The sequence below is a fragment of the Petaurus breviceps genome, unplaced genomic scaffold, assembly GCF_028583685.1.
Source record: "Petaurus breviceps papuanus isolate PSGF00001 unplaced genomic scaffold, PetGlider_PUasm1.0 181, whole genome shotgun sequence".
Taxonomy (NCBI): Eukaryota; Metazoa; Chordata; class Mammalia; order Diprotodontia; family Petauridae; genus Petaurus; species Petaurus breviceps.
Window position 1 is genome coordinate 13,814,284 of NW_027185784.1, and position 24,092 is coordinate 13,838,375.

The following is a 24,092-nucleotide window of genomic DNA, read 5'->3' on the forward strand; positions in this document are numbered from 1 at the left end:
GATGGATGGATGGATGGATGGATGGATGGATGGATGGATGGATGGATGGATAGTGCTGAAGAGTAATAACTAAAACTGCACCCATCATTCAATCAATCAAGAATTGAAGAGCTGAAGCCTCCTGTCGGCTGACTATTTTTGCTATTAGTCAAATCCCCTTTTCCAACCAGTCTAACAAATTGCTTTTCCAACCCTCTTCTGTTTCTTCAGTCTTTTCTAGCCAGGTTCTTCCTCCTTCAATCTCAGACTCCTATATCTTATACCTCTTATCCCCAATATTTTTAATGACTTAAATCAAAGCTGCCTGGTTCTCAGTAACTTTCCTTTGATTTAAAAGATTAAAAATTCTCCAAATTTCCCTTTTGAAATTGGTAGTTCTTTTTCTATCATACCTCAGTCTCCAAATATTTGTATGATTTTTTTATTTTTTTAGTTTTACCCTCTTTGGTTATAAAAGTTATGTGTCAATGAGCTAATAAGCCATAATGCTTTGTAGCTCTAGGTTCTCAGCATGTTTCTCCAAGGCAGGGATGGGAAACCTGTGGCCTCTAGGCTACATGTGGCCAGTTTGACTGGACTCAATCAAAGGGCCCCATTTGAGGACCTAGAGGGCCACATGTGGCCTTGAGGCTCCAGGTTCCTCACCTCTATTCCAAGGTATTTTGTTTCCTTCAAACTGTTTCTTTGTACTTATTTCCAGTTTTCAATAAATAAAAGTTATCTTGGCTCCATTAAGTCATTAAACTATACACACATGAGGCATCATCCTTCATCATTCACAAGGTTTAATGAATCATTACATTTATACTACTATTCATTTTGTGTTTAAAAAAAACCCACAAAATCGAATCTGAAAGCTGTGCTTCTTCACATATATATTTAGAAGTTCTTATCAAAATAACATTTTTCCTGCTCCTTTTAGACATAAAAATGTTCTTATACAACAGAGACAATATCTTGCATCCTTTGACAACTGATTTAAATGTTTCCTTTACCCAAAAAGTGTTCTTTCTAGTCTTTTGAGCACTAAACTGCTGAAAATGGCCTTTAAAAGGCAGCTAGGTGGCACAGCAGATAGAACATGGTGTATGGAATCAGGAAGACTCATCTTCTTGAGTTCAAATCTGGCCTTAGACACTTCCTAGCTGGTGACCCTGGACAAGTCACTTAACTCTGTTGGCCTCAGTTTCCTCATCTGTAAAATGAGCTGGAGAAGTAAATAGCAAACTATTCCTGTTTCTTTGCTAAGAAAACCCTAAATGGGGTCATGAAGAGTGGGACACGATTGAACAACAACAAATGACAATAGGATCATAAATTTAGGATTGAAAAAAAGAATTTAGAGGTCATCTAATCCAATCCCCTCATTTTATACATGAGGAAAATGAATTCAGAGAGATAAAGTGACTGGTAGGAAGGGGCAGAGCTGGAATTTGAACCCACCTCTGGATCCAAATCCAGAACTCTTTCTACTGCATCACAAGATAAAGGGATTTTTTTTCCCCTTGCAAAGTGGATTAAGATAATATCAGGAAGTACTCTGAACTCTACTAGGAAGAGAGATACTGGAGAAATACCAGATTGTAGTGTTATTATTAAGCAGTTCAAAGAACATTCTGGACAGGGAGCCTGGCACGAATGCAGTCCCAAGAGCTCTAAACAGCTTTATTGTGCTCTGAAAACACTGCCCCACCATCCAGGATATGAGTTTGGCAGCTGCATGTAGGAGAATTGGGCTGTTCTCAGTTTTGGTCTGTTGTTTGCAGCTCAGACCTGAACTGTTATGTCAAAGAGAACCAACCCTTCATGCAGGTGAGCTCTTACAATTTGGTCTCTGGGGCAGAGCTGCTAACCCTTCATTGATTACTCTTTCCATCCTCTTAATAAAGGGTTGGGATTATTGACCTTGACATCCAGGGTCTACAGGTGACTGCTGACAGTGTTTGCCTATAGGAAGTCAGAGAGAGTCAGTACAAATTAAGGCAAGTCCATAGGCAATAGTAATAATCCTGCAGGAAACAAACCCCTGCTCCAAAGACAGTTGAGCTATAAATCGAGAAATGACTTTGTGAAGCTGGAAACCTGCTGGCAGCCTTCTGCCCTAAATAGCCAAAGGAGGCTGTTTCCCAGTGGGGAGAGTCTCAGTATTGAGCTTATAGGTGGCAGGGGGTGGAGCAAAGAACCAGGCACAAGAATATAGAACGAGCAAGGGGATGAGAATGGAAATCATTTGTTCTGGGAATGCTACCCATGCATTTCTATTCAATTGTTTACATATGATATAGCTAAATCATTTGCATAGGAATACAGTGAGAACGTCTGTAATCCCATGTGTCCTCCCAATGATTAATAGCTTCAAGGTCTCCATTTATTTGGTTTTAGTCTATGATGGATTCACTCTTTGGTTAGAATAAGGTGCTAACAAGGTGAAGGTCAATGGTTAATTGTTCATGGAGGTCAGTTTACTTTGAGAGAACCTTGGTTCCAAAGTCAAAGATAATCCAGTCTGATTCCTGGGCACCAGTCAGACATGTCACAAAAGAAAAGAAAATAAATAATCATGGCTCAATTCAAGACCACCTACTATGACTGGAGACACAGCTTAAAGCATATATACTATGAACAGTGGGGAGCAGCAAGTAAAGTGAAAAGAAAAAAGGATTTGAAGCCATAAGACCTTGGTTGCAATTTCAGTACTTCTATGCAAAGTCAGTTAATCCTTTAGGAATCAGTTTCCCCATTTGTAAAATGAAGGGATTTAGACTCTAAGGTCCTTACCAGCTCTCAATTCAATTAACTACAAACCTGGGATCGAGGCCTGGTTCTGCCACTTATGTAACATTTACATAACCTTGAGCTTCTTAATCTGAGTCTCAATTCCATTATCTGTAAAATGGGAATAAAAAGTTTGCACTGCTGAACTCATAGGGTTATTATGAGGAAATCACTTTATTAACCTAAAAGTGCTATAGAAATGGAATCAGTGAAGAGAGGTCAGTGGTGTCATCCATAATGTCATACATACTCAGATGGATCTGTGATCTTATTCATTCTGGACATTTCCTCCAACAAAGCAGATTGCAACCGATGTATGTTTTGTGATTCTTATCCATGACATTCCATAAATTTACCATAGGGGATCTAATCAATGTGCTGGGAACCTCAATATTATCAAAATATGACTAATGTAAATGTATTTTTCTCCATTTATCACAATATACCAGGGGTAACTGAGTCATACAAGGTAGTGAACTGCCCCCCACTCCACCACTTCAGAGCACTGAGTAAGAAACCTGGGTCTGGTGATTGATCCTGATTGGTATTGCTGAGTACCAGCAATACTCTCTGTCTTTCTCTCTGTCTGTCTGTCTGTCTCTGTCTGTCTGTCTGTCTCTGTCTCTCTGTCTGTTTCTGTCTCTCTGTCTCTGTCTCTCTCTGTCTCTCTGTCTCTGTCTGTCTGTCTGTCTCTCTCTCCCTTTCCTTTGGAATACACTAGGGAGATTCTGCTGGGAGCTGTTATATAAGGCTCCAGCTTGGGCAAATGTGATTTATGAACATTTTTTATCCTAGCACACTAACCCCCAGACTACCTACAATTTAATTGTCAAATTTCACTGCCTGTCCATATAGACCAATAACCCTACCAAAGGGAAGGGAGAATAGTGATGGGGAGAAGAGAGGAGTATCAGATGAATGGGGGAAGGGAGGAGGGAAGAAAGGGATGACCCAAGCAGACTGCTTTGGTGAAAGAAAATGCCTTAAGCTATCTTTCCAATCAAAAGCCCACCAGAAGGAGCTGACTAAAGATTCCTAATTAAGATTTTAACATCCAGGAAGGAAATTACAAAAAGTTTCCTGATTAGGCAGCCCCAAAAAGGTCACAAGTAATTTGGATTGTTTAATGTAGACAAATAAGAAACACTTATAGAAACATGTTTTCTGAGTTATGTTAGATATCTTTGATCAAGGAGGCCATTTGTATCAGAATTTAGCACATATGCCACTCAATTTGTGCCTCAGTGGACCATCCCTTCTTCCTCTCTGAATATCTCAGCCAACTTTTTGAGCAGAGAAAGAAGAAAATAGGACTGACATTGCAGTAAGAATTAGAGGAGACACAATCCCAGTGACAGGCTTGCTAGTGCACTGTTTTGCTTTACAAAAGGGAACTCACAAGCGTTAACCTCTATACAGTCGACTGGACTGTGTATTACCCTCTTTTCATACTCTCTGCTTAGGCCCCCAGTGGAGCCATGAGTCTGTGTATGCTCAGAACAGCGTGACAAAGTGGTCCAAACAAACCCCAAGGGAGGATGTGGAAGAAGATGAGGCTGAGCCAGATGCAGGAGTGATTCTCTGGGCAGACTTATGGGGCTTGAGTTTTTGGTTTTGTTTTTGTTTTCTACTCTCTTGTACTTTCTTTCTGGCTAATTTTTAGCAGCTACTTGCTTCCACTCCCACAACTCTGATCACTGAGCACCAAGGATGCTGCACACTATTGGCACTGTGCCTTCAGGAAAAGCTGGCTTTCCAGAGAGCACAATTCTGTTTGGGGAGAAAATGTCATCTTTGCATTTTGAACCATCAGTATTTGGTTTTTGAAAAACATAGCTTGTATCATCAAACAGGAGACTCCCTGATCTTTTCCCACCCTAAATATTGGAGACAGTATAGCAGGGGATTAGGCTTTATCCCAGGTCAGGAAGGGCAATTGAGAGTTCAAATCCATTTTGGAGCTTGAAAGGAGCAGAAGAAGATATTTTATAATCTCAAATATAATCCTGTTTTATAGGGGCTAGATCCAGTCCAGCATTGGGATAAAAGAGTGAAATTTTTTCTGTGTTTCATGGTCTTTTGGGGATGGGAAGTGGGTGGGGGTGAGGAGGGTTATGAAATCATGCTTTTTTTTTGTGCTTCTATGTCCTGACACTCATTAGTGAGTGTAAATTGGTAAAAAAAAAAAAAAATTCACTTCATACTTTGTCACCACTGTATGCTTTAATCAAATGTATATTTTGCCAAATAATACTCACTAAAAATTGTCCAGACATAGAAAAATGATTTATGTGTGGCTTAAGTACCCTCAAATAAAGTAGCCAGGGATGCAACTGATAAGTGATTAAGGACTAGAGCCCTGGGGGGGGAGGGAGGATGTATGCACATACTTTTAAGTTTAGTTGAATTATTAACACTTTCTTAAGTCTAGATTATGAACAAAAAATCAAGCCCTGATTTGTAGTAATTGCTGATTTCTGAGGTGTAAATGTTCACATGGAAAACTTAACAATCAGCTCTCACTAACTGGTTAGAGCTGGCTCCAGCACACCCCTGCTTGTAGCCTGTATTACTGAAAGCTAAGCCTAGATTCAAAGCACACTTTGAATCATCACCTTTTCAAAACTACAGCTCACAAGCCCTCCATATGATGCTACTTTTCATGATACCAAAATAGAGACATATCAATTGAAAATATTAATTTTAGGTCCAATTAGATTACCCTGAACCTTCACTTAGTAAGACTGAAGGGGATGGGTGGATGGAACCTTTGTCCTGAATTCTTCTAGTGGCACCCAAATTGCCTGCTCAAGTTAGTGCAGTGCTTTATTTTCCAAACTATGTTCCATGATATTCAGCACTGGGCTTAGGATTTCTAAACCCTCTCAGAAAGCATGAACAGAGTTTTAAGAACTAGAGCAAATCTAGACCCATTTGAACAAGCAAGTCGTATGAGCTCTACAGCTTAGTTCCTAGCTCTACCCTTGCTGAACCCCTCCAATTCTATCCAACTCATCCATCCAAACATCCACCCCATTTTCTGAATTTATTTATATATACAGCATCTGTAAATGTACCTTCGCTTATTATTAGTGTTCCTTGAATTGGTATAGTATATAAACCAATCTCAGGACCCCTTGATGCTCTTAAAAATTATTGAGGACCTCCAGAAGAGTGTTTGTGTGGGTCACAGCTATTGATACTTGCTAATTTAGAAATTAAAATGACTTCATATTAATGTGAAAATAGTTTTGACTTCACAGATCCCCTGAAAGATTTCACTATGGGAGCTGCTGGTCTATGTCAAGAATATCAAGATCAGTATGATTGATTCAGTTCCTCCAGAAATGTGTCCATGAGTAGGTCATTGGATAAACATCTCACATTTAGTGTATCAACAATCAAATTAAAGTTTGTTGATTATTTATATGCAGATTTTTAGCATTTCCTGCTTCCCTTCCCCCCAATCCCCTAGCAGACGTGGAAGAGTGAATGAACAGGACTAAGGGTAATTTTTTTTTCTTTGTTCCATTGATTGCCATTACATACTAGGTTTTTAAAAATGGTGTGCTTTTCATACATGTAGCTTCTTGATCCATTTGGAATTTATTGTAGTGCATGATGTAAGATACTGGTCTACTCACATTTTTTTTTAGCAAACTTTTGACTAGTTTTTACCAACAGTTTTTTCTTTAAATTACAAATACTTTCCATAGTGTTTTTCGATAATGGGTTTATTGTACATTATACTAATATATATCCATCATTCCAGTTCATTATTATCTAATCTTTTCCATTACCAGACAATTTAAATAATCATTTTAATAGTATAATCTGAGTTCTGGCAGTACAAGTTCTTCCTGCTTTTTCTTTTTCATATTTTCCTCTAATATTTTTGTGCTTCTATTTTTTTTTTGCCTTTTTTTTTGGAGGGGGAGTGCAATTGGGGTTAAGTGACTTGCCCAAGGTCACACAGTTAGTTAAGTATCTGAGGTCAGATTTGAACTCAGGTCCTCCTGACTCCAGGACCAGTGCTCTATTCACTGTGCCACCCAGCTGCCCCTGTGCTTCTATTTTAAAATTAATTTACACTATGGAATTAATTAATTTATCTAGTTCTATGAAGTATTCCATTGGCATATTGATCATTAGGAAAAGGGATTGAGACTAAACCTGTGATTTCATTGCTCTAGGTAATGTTGGTTGGCACCTTCTTTGCAACATCTAGACTTACAGAGCTGCCTGGGGCACTGAGGTATTAAGCTAGTTGTCTAGGGTCACACAACCATTATACATCAGAGATAAGACTATGCCTTTCTGACTTTGAGGCCAGTTCTCTAACCATTCTTGGGGTATTTTGATCTGCATAGCATTCTGCAGTGGCACTAAAAGTTGTATGGAAGGAGGACTAGATTTAGAATCAAAATACTAGGATTTGAATCCCTGGCTCTGTCAATTTCTTAACTTCTCTGGACCTTAGTTTCCTTATGTATAAAATAAGAGAATTGGACTAGAGGCCTTAAAAGGTTCTTTTCAGCTCTAAGTCTGTGATACTATCAATAGCCTATCTCTCCAATTATTAGTTCTTTCCCTTAATTTTTATATTTTGTAAATATAAAAATATATTTATATTTTTATATATAATCCCTTATATATATAAGATTTTATAATCTTATGTGTCCCGGGGTGGCTAGGTGGTGTGGTAAATTGGTAAATTACCAAAAATCAACTGAAGGGGTGGCTAGGTGGCCCAGTTAATAGAGCACCAGCCCTGAAGTCAGGAGGACCTGACACTATTATTTCAGACACTATCTGCACAACCCTGGGTGAGTCACTTAACCCTGCTTGCCTCAGTTTCCTCATTTGCAAAATGAGCTGGAGAAGAACATGGCAAACCCTTCCAGTATTTTTGTCAAGAAAACCCCAAATGGAGTCACAAGGAGTCGGATACAACTGAAATGACTGAACAACAATAAGCAGGACATAAGTATAACCAATCCTTTATCTTCTCTTTCTCTTTTCAACCTTTCTTCTTGGCACTTCATTTCTCTCCTCTCTCATTTCCTCTTTTTCATAGCTCTTCTTCCTCTTCACTATTAGCTTCCTGGACTAGAAACCAGAAGAACAACATTCAAGTCTTATCCCTTCTATTTATTAGCCTTTTAATTATGTGCAAGTCAGTTTCCTCATCTCTAAAATGGGAGTGATAATATCTGTTCTGGCTACCTCACAGGGTTGTTATGAGGAAAGCATTTTACCATATTAATCTATTAATTTAACAAACATTGAGTAAGCATCTACTATGTACAAGATGGTGTCCTAGGTGACGGAGAACCAAAGATGTAAAAAACTGAAAAAGTCCCTCCCCTCAAGGCACTTCCATTCTCCTGGGAGTAAGACATTGTAATGTCACTTGAACTCAGGGAAGCATATCAGGTGCGGAGTAATAGGGGCAAAGAATGATCTGTAAAGGGCAGCTAGGTGGCACAGTCAATAGAGCATTGGCCCTGGAGTCAGGAGGACCTGAGTTCAAATCTGACCTCAGACTCTTAACACTTACTAGCCATGTGACCTTGGGCAAGTCACTTAACCCAACTGCCCTCCAAAAAGCAAAAAAAAAGCTCTGTAAAAACTGGAGAGGGCAAGAGTACTTTCAGTTAGGGGCATCAGGGAAAACTTCATGCCAGAGGTGCTTTCTAAGCTGAGCATTGGAGGAAGAAGGATTCTGAAAGTGGAATTAAGGAGAAAATGCATTCCAGGAGTAAGGGACAGCCTATCTGAGTGTGTAGAAAAGCGGGTCAGCTTGTGAAGTTCATGGGAGAGCTGATAATCTAGTTTGGCTAAGAGGTCATTGATGAAGCTGATGTGAAATGAGGCTAAAAGGGGGTTAGTATCAGATTGTGGAAGACCTCCAAAGTCAGGTTAAGGACTCTTTATTTTATCCTAGAGGCAATAGGGAGCAAGTGAAAATTGCTGAACAGAGGAGTGACACAGTCAAACAGCTGTGACTTAGGAAGATGTTTTTGGCACTTATGTGAAGGACAGACTTACGTGAAGGACAGAGAAATTGCAGGCAGAGAGACCAAGTAGAGGGATTTTAAACGTAGTCAATCATTATGCCTCCCTCATTCTTCTCTTTTTCTTCCCTTCTTTTTCTCATTATTATATAAGCAAGGGCTATATGTTGAACACCAGGGCCCCAGGGAAAAGATCAGTCAGTCAGTGGCTGGGGGCCATTTAGGAGAGCCCAAGGGAAAGAATTCTCCCAGGAAAGAGGGTGGGGTCCAAAGTCTTAATAGAAGAGAGTAAACAGAAAGCCCTGCCAAGTAAAGCCGGAGATCATGGGGCCCTATGCAGCCAAATCCAAGGAGTTAGGAAGCAGAAAAGAAATTTGTAGCAGAGGTTCAGGGATGTAGAGATTGTAGTTAGAAAGAATGCACTATTAAGGGAGTAGTAGACATGAGTGAGATTACAGTTTATCATGCAATTTTGGGGTGGTGGTTGTATTTTCTATAGTGACATCCAGGTGCCATGAACCAATCATTCTCTTTGTTCCTGAATGCAATAGCATTAGATGATACAGAGCAACATATATCGTTCTTTTTTTCTTTCTTTTAGGACTGGAATTCTAGCTTTAATTCACTTCAAATTCAAGTAAAAAGAACACATTAAATAATTTTCAATGTTAAAAATTCATTTTAAAATTGGAATAAGATAGCAACATAATAGATGAAATTTCAGTCTAGACTTATAATTTTCCTGGCCCATTAGCCTCCTAAGATTTTTTTTCTCCCAATTTTTAAACATTTTTATTTAAAGTTTTGAGTTCCAAATACTATCTCTTCCTTTCTCCCTCCCTAAGATGATGAGTGGTCAAATATAGATTATACACGTGCATATGTAAAACATTTCCATTTAGTCATTTTGTACAAGAAGACTCCAATAAAAGACAAAAATGAAAGAAAGACAGTGAAAAATAGCATGCTTCAGTATGTATTAAATCATTATCAGTTCTTTGTCTGGAGGATAGCATGCTTCATCCTTAGTCCTTTGGGATTGTCTTGGATCATTGTATTGCTGAAAATAGCTAAATCATTCATGGTTCTTCATCAAACAATATTGCTGTTACTGTATACAACATTCTCATGGTTCTGTTCACTTTGCTTTCTGTTCACAACAGTCTTTCCAGGTTTTTCTAAAACCATCCTGCTTATCATTTCTTATAGCATAATAATATTCCATTATAATCACATACCAGAGCTTGTGTAGCCATTCCTCAATTGATGGGCATCCCTTTGATTTCTAATTCTTAGCCACTACAAAAAGAGCTGCTATAAATATTTTTGTACAAATAGGTCTTTTCCCCAAATTTCCAAAGAAATTTAGATGTCTTTGGGATATAGAGCTAGCAATAGTATTGATTAATCAAAGGCTATGCACAGTTTTATGGCCCTTTGGGAATAGTTCCCAAATTGCTCTTTGGAATGATTGGATCAGTTCACAACTCCACTATTAATGTCCCAGTCTTCCCACATCCCCTCCAACATCCAAAATTTTCCCTTTTTTGTCATATTAGTCACTGATAGGTGTGAGGTGGTACCCCAGACTTGTTTTATTTTACATTTCTCTAATCCATAGTGATTTAGAGCATTTTTTCATATGACTATAGAGAGCTTTGATTTCTTTGTCTGAAAACTACCTGATCATATCTTTTGACCATTTATTAATTGAGGGATGGCTTGTATTTTTACAAATTTGACTCCGTTCTCTATATATTTGATAAATGAGGCCTTTATCAAAGATCCTTGTTGCAAATTTTTTTCTCAGTTTTCTACTTTCCTTATACTTTTGGTTGCATTGGTTTTGTTTGTACAAAAAGTTTTTTAATTTTACATAACTAAAATGATCTATTTTACGTTTTGAAATGCTCTCTATATCTTCTGAATTTTTCCCTTTTCCATAAATCTGACAGATAAACTATTCCATGCTCTCTTAATTTGCTTATGGAATCACCTTTTACAACATATATCTTTCAATGGCTTCACCCACTTATCACCAGCAGCAGCAGCAGCAGCTCTTGGCTATAGTTTTCCTGAAGCACCAGTCTGACTATGTTACTCCTCTACTCAATAAAGTCCAGGGGCTCCCTGTTACTTGTTTGTGGTTCAGTCATTTCAGTTGTGTGCCACTCTCCAGAATCCAGTGGGGTTTTCTTGGCAAAAATACTGGTGTGCATTGCCATTTCTATCTGAAAATGGGTTTAATGTAAATCATACTAATATATATATATATGTAATCATTCTAGTTCATTATTATCTGATCTCTTCCATTACTAGAAAGCTTTAGTAATTATTGTTTTATGGTATGATTTAAGATCTGGCAATACAATCATTTGCCAAACTCTTGCCTTTAGGATCAAATACAAACTCCTTTGTTATTAAAAGCTCTCCACAACCATAAGAAGGGATGTGTTTCCACAGTACATCCAAGGTGATGAGGTTTCACTTCAATATTTCCTTTTGTATACCCTTTTATAAACCTAACCCTATTTTACTTCTCAGTTTCAATGTCCTTAACTTAATTTTTTTCAATTACCAAGCATTTATTTTCTCTCCTTGAAAAAAAAAAAGAAAAACAAAACCCTGTAGCAAATATGCATCGTCAAGCAAAACAAGTGCTCACAATAACCATGTCCAAAAATGCATCTCTCCAATGTCCTTCTCACAAAGATCACATTACACAGCACTGATAATGAACTTTGGGAAGCACCACTGTTCTTGGACGTGCTCTGCCTATGGAATATGCTTCAGGGCTTAGAGGAGACAAGCTTTGTAAGTAAAGATATTAGGGTGGCTTTCCTATAGCCAATCCTGACTTTGGCCCCTCTCCATCCAGCACTTCGGGCTTTGGAGCTCAAGCAAAAGGGGAAAATGGTGGAAGAGGAAGGAACAATTGAATGGGTACTAAATAGGATATTCATGGAGAAGGTGGTGCCTGAGTTGAACCTTGAAAGAAGGTAGTTGTGTGGAGGGCACTAAATGTGCTGAGTATCTAACAATTAAAACTGTTGCTGGGCCTGAAGGGCGAGAGGGTTCTCAGCTCTCGCTCTCGCTCTCTCTCTCTCTCTCTCTCTCTCTCTCCCCCTCTCTCTCCCTCTCTTCCTCTCTACCTGCTACTCTGAACTCAGGTATTTGATCCAGACCAGATTCAGTCCTGAGAGAATCTGGCCTGTAATGAGAGGAGTTAGGCTCCCTTTTCTTAAAGTCTTTGGCTTCTTATGTACCCCCATCCTCATGCCCCTGAGGAAAAACTGCTAAAAGCTTCGGTTTGGGCTCATCTCTAGGATCTCCCCAAAGGGGAGAATAGAAAAATACTCAGTATAAGGTAATATCAATCAGGTATGGGACAGGTATTTATTTTCTACATACAAAAGAAATGCTAAACACAAAACACAAGTGTTCGATGAGAGAAAGACAAAACAGAATTCAATAACTTATAACTCGTTAAAAATACCCACCTCTCAGGAGAGGTTGTCACTTAACCTTCATCTGTGGGATTGCTTACTAGGGATTGTTGTATTTCATAATGCCCTTATCTACTAAGCTAGGCCAGGGATTAAACACCCCTTCTTGTTGGTGGCCACATCCGATACAGAAAATTCCCCTGCCACCAGTCAGCTCCAGTCAGCACCTCTAGACCTGTTGAACTGACTAGGTCACCTCCAAATCTGGACACATCCACAGAAAGCTTGATGTTCTCTCACTTTCTCGGGAAAATAAACACCCGGATCCCAGGCTCACACTTACCTAGTGGAATCTTCCTGCTCTAGCTGATGCATGGGTGGGTGCAATCACCACGATGTAGCAGCCCATCATCAAGGGCCAGCCCTCCCTTTTACCTCACAGAGGTCTCAGGTGTCACCTGGAGAATCAAAGGAAAAGAGAAAGAGGGTGAGAGTCACACCCTTTTTAAAGACCCACTCAATCATTCTCTCTCCTTACCAGGGAGACTGTTTTTTTGTCACACACCCCTCAAGCTCCCTCCAGTGCTGAGTCAGCATGGAAGCTAGCAGGGACTTTGTCATCCCTAAGGCATCCAACCACTGAGCTAACACCCAAGGTCAGCAGGAAGCAATAACAATATTGATGATGATGATAACTAACATTCACACAGCACTTACTATATAAATAGTATGTTACAGGCACTGTGCTAAGTGCTTTAATTATTATCTCATTTGATCTTCACAACAACCCCGAGAGATAGGTGCTATTATTATCCAGTTGAGGAAATTGAGGCTAAGGAGGTTAAATGGCTTACCCAGGGTCACACAACTGGTGAATGTCAAAGGCTGACTTGAACTCAGGACTTCATGACTCAGTGTTCTATCCACTGGGTCGCTTAGCTACCCCCAAAGAAGCTCTGGGCATGCTCTGTGTAACCTCTGGATACAAATGCTTTGCCCTCACTCAGAATTTAGTTCAATTCAGCAAATGTGCTAAGCAACTACTAAGGCAGAACTTTGTGCTCGGTTCAAAGCCAAAACTATCCCTACCCTCAAGTAACTGGATATTTTTCTATGGAGACACAACTGTGACAGAAAGTAGATTAAAGTTTCCAAAAGAAGAGGGGTTGAAGTAGATCTTACCAGGCATTTCCTCTATACTTTATTATGCCTTAAGTATCCAAGGACTCTCCAAGACATTCAGCTTCAGTCAATGACTTCTTAGGACTGGAGCCCCTAGCTACCCCAGAGGTCATCTCTTTCTCTTTGTACTTCTGTGATTCTCAAGATCAGCCATTTCTGTTAATTATCCCTAGACGGTTCATTTTTAGGGGAACCTGAAGCCATTGGGGATTGTTTCAGAGAGGATCCCCATCTCTTCAGTTTCCCATTTTATGGAGCCTCGATTGGATGTGTATCACATGAGACCCAGTTTTAAGCTCCATGCTCTGTTGAGTTGGTCACATCATTTTGGAATAGACTATTTTAGGCTGCATTTATCCCTTACTCTTTTTAAAGTTTCATCAAGTTACTTTTTAAATGTTTTCAATCAACACATCTTTATTTATTGTCCTTACACCCAGAGGCTACTTGAAGAAGGTCTCAATTTGAGAATCTGGTAAACAAACAAAAAAAAGTTCCTAATGACCCAGGCAGGCAAGCACCCAGGCTCCTAATTGGTCACTGAAATGCTTAGCTTGCCAATAATTGTTCCCTAACAATGTGTTTAGTCACAGATTTTGTAATCATTAAAAGAACCACCACTGGAAAATATAAAGTTGCCTCTTAATTCATTCAGTTTCTCTGTCCTCCTCTAGCCTGTCATGCTGATCCAAAAAAAAAAAAAAGCATTTGTTAAGTTCCTGTGGGCATTTGATGCCGCTGCCCTCTGGACAAACAGAATTTAATTGGCCCTGGTCCAGGTAGTTTGTGGAAATCCAAAAATCTTCTCTGGTTCTGGAACCTAGGCTGTTTTGAGGTGTACTATCCTTCCTTTAGGCTACATCCCCTACTCATTTCTGACCATGCCTGGCTTTCTCCATTCCTGGAGTTCTCTGTATCTAGACCCCTCCATATCAGAAGCTTTCCTTAATCAAGTAATCATAGGGGAAGGAAGGGAGGAGGGCAAACTGGAACTGGCCAGTGACAGCCCTGTTTTTATGAACACATGAAGCATGTTCTGCCTGACATATTCTCATGTGGAGTTTGGAACATGTGCTGGTATTTCATTTTTTTTTTCAGTCTGCTTACCCATGAAGAAAAGGATCCTTTTAATTGGCTGCTGAGCCAGATCTGAGAATGTTTACAAAAGGCATTAACCTGATAATTCTGCCCTCTTTTCTCCCTGTGATCAAGGGAAAACATGCTGTCAGCCTCTGGGTGGTGAGGGGAGACTTGGACCTTAATTTTTGCATTGGGGGCTAACATATGGCCTCTCTTCGTGTCTTTGCCTTTGTTCTTTCCTGCCTTTTTTCGGGGGGCAACAAGGTGGTGAAGTGGATAGAGGATCGGACTAGGAGTCAGGAAGACTTATCTTCCTAAGTTCAAATTCAGCCTCTGACACCAATTAGGGTTAACCTGGGCTTAACCCTGTTTGCCTCAGTTTCCTCATCTATAAAATGAGTGGGAGAAGGAAATGGAAAACCACTCCAGTCTCTTTGCCAAGAAAACCTACAAATGGGGTCACAAGGGAATCAGATGCAACTACAAAATAACTGAATAACAGTCTTTGAAAGATCAACAGATTGTACTTCCACAGATTTGAGAACTGGAGTCCGTGCCAGATTTTGTGGACAACTAGGTCTGGTGAGGAGCAAAGCCCTCAGAAACCGAGTTGACCCAGCATAGCAATGGATTAAAGATGTCCAAGAGGCAGTTGCTACAATTCATCCATTGGCCAAGCTACATTCAGAAATGACCTTGGTGGGGGCCAACACTTTGTAGCAACTACTTTAAAGCTGAGCCCAAGGCCATATGTGGAGAGTGTGTCCCCAGGTGTTGGGAAAAAATGCTTTATAGTTTCTGTTCTTACTCTATCTTCTCAGTAGCTATCCTTCTGTGAAAATTAATTGATGCTAATTAGATAAATGGTACTGGGGTGCTAATAATATGAGGGAGAAATCAACTATAACTGGCAATTAATATTGGAGACAACATGCTAGAACAGGGGCCTGAACCAATGTCATTATATAGAAAACTCCCACTGTCCCTCAGCAGTACCCCTAGACCCTTGATGGGAGAGAAATAGATGACTTCATTCTGGGAACCCAGTGTGTGGGTGTCTGTGCATTGGGAGAGCAAGTCCAGAGTCAGGTTACCCAATCAATCAATAAACAAGCATTTATTAAGCACTTACCACATTCTGGGTACTGTGCTAAGTTATTAGGGAAACAGATAACAGTGAAACAATCCCTGCCTCTGAGGATCTTAAATTGTAACTGGGAAGGTAAAATGTATGTGTATCTGATGGGTGTGTATATACATACACACACATACATATACACACATATACAGAATATATAAATTAATAGAACTATTTGAGAGGGAGCATACTAGGGATAGGGAGAGAAGTGGGGCTTAGGAAAGACACAGAATGTGGCACTTAAGCTGAGTTTTGAAGGAAATAAAGGATTCAGATAGAAGAGAGGAAGGAGAACCCTTCTGGTATGAGAGGCAACAAGGGCATAGGCTCATGCTGGAAATTTCCATATACCACGATGCTTTGGGAGCCTCCCCTGGCCAATCCCACCAATGGATTATATGGGGGGGAGGAGGGGAAAGGGCGGGGAAATCAACCAGACATTCTTGAGTGACAGCCTTACCCCTCCTATAAAATCCCTGACCCTCACCAGTTTTTGCTGTTACCTTTGCAGGAAGGCAAAGTGGTATAGAGGGTTCCACATTGAACTGGGAGAAATGTATGTGTTGGGTATGGCCTAGATACACCCAAACTGGAGGGAAGCCTGTCATAGTACTATAGTTGACTCTACCTTTTTGTCCTGCTGTGGCCTGAAGATCATAGCACCTGAGCCCAGTGAGCTCCCCTTCTGATGACTGAGATATTGACATATCCTCCCTCATCTCTGGTTGTTTCCATGTTCTGGTCTTTGGGTCTTCAAGTCAGGCCTTACTTAGGCTTTCCCTCGTGTGAGTTAAAAGGGCCCTGTAATAAAGGCCCATTGCTTTTAGCATCACTAGCCTGGCTGGCTCTTTTATGAAAGCCTCTAAGTCCCAAAGCAGTTGCAGTAGATTGGGATATGGATGTACGAGCAGGCACAGAAGTGACTGTTTACTGCCCTCTCAGGAGGGTAAAAATGATCCAGAAAGGGTTAGGCAGAAGAATTTCCTGAATCTTAATAGCCACATAAGCTAGGGCGGTGAAACATTCTTTGCAGCTTTCTGATACTGCCTTGCCTCCTGGAGAAACTTTCTTCCCTCCCTTTCCACAAAAACCAAGGATACAAGGTACAAAGAACCCTGGATCCGCACTCAAGAGATTTAGGTTTAAAACCTGGTTTTGGCCTTTAGCTATGTGATTCTAGACTGATGACTTAGTTTTCTGAGTCTCACTGTTTTCCATCTATAAAATGAATGAATACTATTTATATGATATTAAAGTTTTAAATTTAATATTTTAATATATAATATTTTAAACTTTAAATTTTTAAAATGTGAAGTATTAAAGTTAGCATTAGTATTAATTAGCATAGTATTAAATTTATATAACATAAATACTTCGATTTTTGTAGTACTTTGAAGATCACAAAGTGCTTCATATAGATTATCCTTACAGATATCTATATCTCTCTCTATTTTATGTCATCTATATATCTTATACATAAATGTCCTTATAGATATAGAGGTAGATATCCTTATGTCCTGTGAGGTAGGTGCTAACATTATCCCCATCTTATCCATGAGGAAACTAAGGCCGAGTGAGACTGTGACCTCCCTGAGGGATATACAGCTAAGTAAATGATTGAGACAGGATTTGAACCCAGACGCTCCCATTTCTAAGCTGAATAATTGATCTACTGTACCCCAGCTGCCTCACACTATTTACCTCATAGGCTATTGCTGGGGAAAAGTGCTTTGTAAAACTTCAGACTGTTTGCTGTTCTCCCCTCCTCTTGAGGTCCTGCACCATTTTCCAAGTCTCTGAAGTCTTGCGGTAACATTCTGTGGCCATGCCTCTGGGCACCTTTCTGTAACCCTACCCCCTTCTTCTCCTCAGTTCCAATGCCCTTCCAAAAGGGATCACGTTACCCAGCTTTGGGGAGCTCTGCTGTTCTGTGATATGCTCTGGCTCTCTGTTTATACCTGCAGCCATTCAACCTCTAGCCTCCTCCCTCTCACTTCTAGCAGGAAAAGAGGGGGGAAAAAAGGAGAATTAAAAAATGGAGGGGGCTGGTTGAATGCACACAAGAGATTTTCAATTTATCCTTAAAGACATCTGTGAAAGTCTGTAAAATAAATGTGCTATCATCACATATTATTTCAGAGCTTTCATTACATCATAATTATTTTTTATCATATATATTTTTATCATTATATCATCATAATTTTTTTTATTCCTTCTATTAGGTTGCAACCTCTTCAAAGGCAAGAATCAAGATCTGTTCATTTCTGTGTTCTTCTCCCTTCCGACTCCCCACCCCCACCCCCACCAGTGCCTAGCACTGGTATCTTGCACATCATGCTCAAATACCACAAGGATCTATGTTTTTGGCGGCTAGGGGGTGCAGTAGATTAAGCCCTGGACCTGGAGTCAGATAGACCTGAGTTCAAATCCAGCCTTGGATATCCTACAAGCTATGTGACCCTGGGCAAGTCACTTAACCTCTGCCTACCTCAGTCTTCTCAACTGTAAAATAGGAACATAATAGCACCTACCTCCCAAGGTTGTTGTGAGGATCAAGTGAGATAATATTTGTAAAGGGCTTAGCACAGTGCCTGGCACATAGTAGACATTTAATAAATGCTTATTCCCTTCCCCTTCCCTCTCCTTGTCACCTATGGGAATTCCCATAGATTGTAAACTATCTATGACTTGGTAGTTGTCCTGCAGAGTTGCAAAAGGCAAAAGAAGTGAATGACTTGCCTAGAGTCCAGGCATAGTAAACATCAGAGGCGATATTTGAACTCTGGTTTTCTCGATTCCAATGCCAGCACTGTATTCAGTGTTGATTCGGATTCGGTATTGTATTCAGTAAAAGCACATTGCCCTTACTAGTATTTGAAAGGTTCTCAATATATCTGAGTTGAATTGAATATCAGTGCCTGGAGAAATGGCATCTCATCATCATCATGGTCACTCCCACCATCTTTAGGAAGCAGCCTGAAGGCAGTTCTAGGTGTGCATATGATGCCGTGCATCACATTTCAGAGTCCAGAAAGACCTGATCCAATTTTTAAGAAGCCTGCTACCCACTGCTGTTATGTCTCAAAAAGTTTCCTGAAGCCGAGGAAGAATGATCAACCCAGAGCCGCCTAAGTGTGGTTTGGTTTTGGTTTTGGTTTTCCCTAAAGCACAGACCCCTTCTTCAATAAACTCCAGCGGCTCCTTCTTACTTCTAAGATCAAATCTAAAGTCCTATGTTTGGCCTTTAAAGACCTTCACAACCTGGTTCCTTTCTACCCTTCCAGAGTTCTTACACTTTACTCCCCTCTACACCCTCTATGATTCAACTCTACTGGCCCAGATGCTGTTCTTAACGTAGGATGACACCACTTTCCTCACCCTGGCCTCCTTCCTTGCCTTCAAAACTTAGTTCAAATCCCACTTTCTGCAAGATGGCTTCCCAGTCTCCCCATCCCTTCCCTTGGAGATTACCTCCCATTTATATTTCATATGTCTTGTACGTACAGTTATGTTCATGTTATCTCCCCTGTTAGACTGTGAGTTCCTTGAGGGCAGGGACCATGTTTTTCCCTTTCTAGCCCTTAACATAGTGGGTGGCACATAGTAAATGTTTAATAAATGCTTGTTAACTTAGTGAGGAAAAAGGATACCAGCAGTCAAACCACAAACTCTGATCAAGACAAATGCCTCTGAACCATCCTCACACATCTCAAAGAACTAAGAGGAAAAAATATCCTAGCCAATAACCATATTGTGGTTGTTGTATACCTTCCAGATCCTCTCTTCTCTCTGCATGTACTTACATTCTCACACACCAAAATGCATGGCTCTCTGACTCTCCTACCATGCATACTCTAGCAGCCAGGCCTGATTCTGGTTCACTTCCTTTTGCTACCAGTACCAGAAACCTTCCTATTTCCTGGTGTCCCTAACTGCCCCCCTATAGAATTGCGATCTCTTTCATACCCAGCTGTATCTCCCAGTGCTGAGACCTGCTCAAGGAGTCTGGGCACTCTAGTGACAGATTTGTTGCTTCTCTTCCCTTCCCAGGTCTGCAGTGAACTCCTATCTTCTGACACAGAGACCTTTGAGCCTTGTTGTCCTTCTCACTGATGCAGGTCTCTGGTGCCAGCGGTGCTGGAAGTAGCCTGCACAGGATGGGTCAGAACTGGAAGCTAGGCTAGTTCAGCATGTCCTGGAAAATAAATAGTGCAGCCCAGAGGCAAGGGAGTATAGCCAAGGGATTCATGTAGAAATGCAAGGTACCTGGGTACAGTGAATCAAGGCAGTGAAACTCAGGTTACAGCTTTAAGGATTCATGGTCTGGGTAGATGTGTTAGGGCCAATACCGGAGGATTCTATTTGACTTAATTCAACAAACACGTAGTAAATATCTACATGCAAGACTCTGAAGGGAATAGGCAAAGGGCAGAGTCCAGAGAAGCAGGTCTTCAGAGACCCAGATGTAACAGAAGAGCACAGGCAAAGGTATGCTGTGAGTGTACAGTAAAGACTGACATCCTACGTGAAGGGAAGAATGGGGAATACAGACCAGACCAGCGGCCTGGGATCAGCATCTTGGGTCTGCTATTGATGGGCTCCCTAGCACAACAGCGCAGCTGATCTGTGACTTGATCTTTGGATAGGGCTTGTTTGCCCTCTGCCCTAGTTTTAAGCATATCTAGATCAATTTGGCACCAAACTATGGAAATCATGAGAGTCCTGGGTGATCTCTTTTCCATGTATTTCTTTTTTGTTGTTGTGGGTAAATAAAGGTTAACAGAAGGAGTTAGGACTTTTTGATTGCTACCAACTGATGATTTGCCAAACACCAGAGGTCTCTATAGTTCATGTCTTCTGAGGCAGAATCTAATATTATTATTGTTGTTGTTGTCTTTATTAATCATGATAGCTGGCATGCATGTAACCCTTTCAGGTTGTGGGATGTTTTGTTTGTTCCCCACAGCAACCCTGTGAGGCAAGTACAGGAACTATTGTCCCCATTTTACAGATGAGCAAAGTGAGGCTCAGAGAAGCCTTTCCCATGGTCACACAGCTAGTAAGTGTCCGAGGCAGGACCTGAATCGGTGTCTTCCTGATTCCTAACCTGGTTCTCCCTGCAGTATAGCATGCCCTGAGAGAACTCATATACCTCTTGAGTCTCACTGATTCAAGCTGGACCGAAAGTAAGGTAAATATCACCATGTCACATCAGGTTCTGGCAACCTAATTATTTCCTGTGTTGTTTCCTGATGTGTGTCTGGTTCTGATCCCTTGCCAGAGTCCCCAAACCTCTAACACAAGCATACCCAAGAAAAAGCAAAAAGGTTCAGAAGGTAGAGGTGCTGTCAAAGAGAAACCTTTTGCTGACTGTGATAGTCATTCTTTTTGTGTTCTCTGTTAAGGCAACTCATAGCATAGCTATGATAGCAAATCACTTGATTTCCCAGGGGACACACACACACCACACACACACAAGGTGAAATACAAAAACACACAGGACAAGTCACCCAGTAATAACAGACCCCTGAAGCCACACTGTTCTGCCATTAAAAAGGCTCACATGATTCACTGCTTCTGTCCCTCCTTCCAAGATGAGCTCTGCAGCAGCAGTAAAATAGGCCAGCAGAACAAGCAGCCTTCCAAAATTCCTGCTTCTGCCTTCTTTAATCTGCTGTCTGTGGGCAGACTTAGAGGGGAAGATGGGCTAATGAAAGCTTGGGGGCTACTGCCTTGGGCTGCTGCCTCGCTGACCCTAAAGCTCAGTTGCCCTGGCTTCCTAAAGTATAGGGACATTCCCTAGCTCTTAACTTCAGGCTTTAACTTCAACAAATATGTATTATGGGTTTGCTGTGTGCAAAGTACAATGCCAGCTGCTACAGGAAATACAAAGACATTAAGATTAAAAGACAAAGATTAAAAAAGACAAAGAGCCTGCCATGTAGCGCTCACAGACTAGCAGAGGAATATTGCCTAGTGAACACTATGAACACCCCACGGTTTGTGAGCTTGGTGCTGAGGAGTGTATAGAGCACTGGGCCTGGAATCAGGAATCTTGACCTCAGACACTCACGAACTGTGTGACCCTGGGAAAGTCACTTTACTTGAATTTCCTCACTGTAAAAGGAGGATCATAATAGCACCTACCTCAAAAGGTTGTTCTGAGGGTCAAGTGAGATAACATTAGTGTCTGACTCTATATAGATGCTTATTCCCTTCTCCTCCCCTTGTGAACTCTAGTCATAACTTTCTGCTTAACCCCTTGAATTTTTGGCCTCTCTGTTTGGGACTTAGTAGCCTTGGACTTTGCCTGTGCCTTCGGTCCAACCCCACTGATCTGTTGATTGCCTTCTTTCTGGCTTGCCAAGCTTGTTTACTCACTTAATGGCCCTTCTGATCAGACCTGCCCTGCAAGCTTGTTCCTTTCAGCACAAGCCCAGCTCCACTTGTCCTTGCCTACTCCTCTTCCCACCTGAGGACCAGATCAGACACAGTGATTGGTATCAGTAGCATCTTTATATAGCAAAGAACTACAGGGTTTTTTGTTTTAAGGAAAACATGGTTTGGAATCACAGTCATGACTCTGGAGACATTTAATGAAAAATGGCATTCACAAGAAGTTATAACAAAGAAATGCGTCATCTGGAAATACAGAAATATATCACCATCCTAAACAACGGTTTTCTATCAGGATGCCACTCCTTTCCAGCAACTAACGAATCATCAACTGAGTCACTCACGGTTTTCCTGAAAGATTGGCTGAACTGGGGACTGGCAGAGGCAGAGCTGTTACCAGGACCATAGATACTGGGCTGGAAAGAACCTCAAAGATTATTGATTCTACCCTCCCATGTTACAGATGATGAGAGAGTACATCACTGAGTCACAGAATCTCAGGGGGCTTCAGAAACCAGTTAGTCCAATCTGTACCTGAACAAAAACTCCTTCTACAATATACCAGACAAGTGCTCATTCAGTCTCTGTCTGAAGATGCCCAATGAGTGGAAAGTCACTACCGCTGGAAGCAGACGTGTCTCTTTGAAATAGCTCCAACAGCTAGGAAGGTTTTTCCTCCATCAAGACTAAATTTATCTCTACAGCTTCCACCCATTGCTCCTAGTTGTGCCCTCTGGGGCTAAAGAAAAAAACAAGTATAATCCCTTTTCTATATGACAGCCCTTCAGATACTTGAAGACAGCTATTAGGTGCCCCCTGAGTCTTCTCTAGGCCAAACATCCCTACTTCTTTCAGCAGGTGCTCATTTGGCATGCTCTTATGGCCCTTTACCATCCTGGTTGACCTTCTCTGGATGCTCTCCAGCTGGTCAATGTCCTCCCTAAAACGTGGCACCCAGGACTGAACACATACTCTGGGTATGATCTCACCAGAGTTGGGTACATTGGGTCAATCACCCCTCTAGATCTAGATACCATGTCTTTTTTTTTTTAAGGCAGCAGTATTATCAAAATTAAACTGGAATTTCTGGTCATTGGCACTGTTTTTGTTTATTTCAATCTTAACAAAAAATGCCAGGTAATCTGAGACTGGCCTTATATTTGATCAGTCATGATATGACATATAAGTAAATAAAAATAATGAAAATTGTAAGCATCCCATGTAATTTAAAGGCAGAATTCCACTAATTTTTTTTTTATCATATTTGCTTATCCTCTGAAAGATAGGATTGAAATGATGTCATGGGGATATGGTTCCATAAAATCAAAAGTCACCTCCAGAGGGACACATTTAAGATGGTACTTCTAGGGTAAGAAAGGCACAAGAATAGGATGAGAAGAATGGGTAAAACACAGTGAATTTTAGAGTTGGAAAGGACCATAAAATATAATGTGATGTAGGAAAAGCTCTTTCTAGGTCTCTGGATTTAGAGTCAAAGGAACCAGGTTAGCTTCTTAGTTCTGTTACTTATTGCCAACCTTGAGTAAATCACTTAATCATCTCTGGATTTCAGTTTCCTCTTCTGTCACTCTAGATAGTTTCTGAGGCCAACATTAAATCTGATTCTACCATCTCTCTAGGCCTTGGTTTCCATATGTGTAAAATGAGGGCATTGCTCTAGATGACTTCCAAGGTACTTTCTAGCTCAAAATTTATGATTCCAGTAACCTATTGACCAAGATAAAAGATAACAGCACCAAGTTGTGTTTAGTGGAGAAACCCACCCACTGAGATGAATTTGCAAAAAGGAAAAATGATAAGGGTCAAAGAGCATGTGTCTTCCCAATCCACTACATGATGCTTGCTCAGAAATCCAAGGCTGAGAAATGAAGAAGGACTGGGTAAGGGATGAGGGCTGTGGTCTGTGGCCAAAATAATGGAAGACCATCAGTTAAAAAGTTCTGTGAGTGTGCTTCCTGCTTCAGGAGGCCTGGGTGTGTCAGATGGCTCCTTGGGTGATGTCACAGTGCAGAACAGTTGTAGATTTTCCAAAGCTCT

At 40.7% G+C, this 24,092-nt stretch overlaps 1 protein-coding gene and 1 long non-coding RNA gene across 2 annotated transcripts in view; one reads left to right on the top strand and one right to left on the bottom strand.

Annotated features, from left to right (window-relative positions):
* Positions 1-12,704, bottom strand: part of LOC138160609 (uncharacterized) — a 76,015-nt gene extending 63,311 nt beyond the window's left edge. The window contains exon 1 of the long non-coding RNA XR_011168173.1: positions 12,582-12,704. This is a non-coding gene — a long non-coding RNA (uncharacterized lncRNA). The remainder of the gene's footprint in view (positions 1-12,581) is intronic.
* MKLN1 (muskelin 1) overlaps positions 1-24,092 on the top strand; it is a 305,308-nt gene that overhangs the window by 7,999 nt on the left and 273,217 nt on the right. The window lies entirely within an intron of this gene.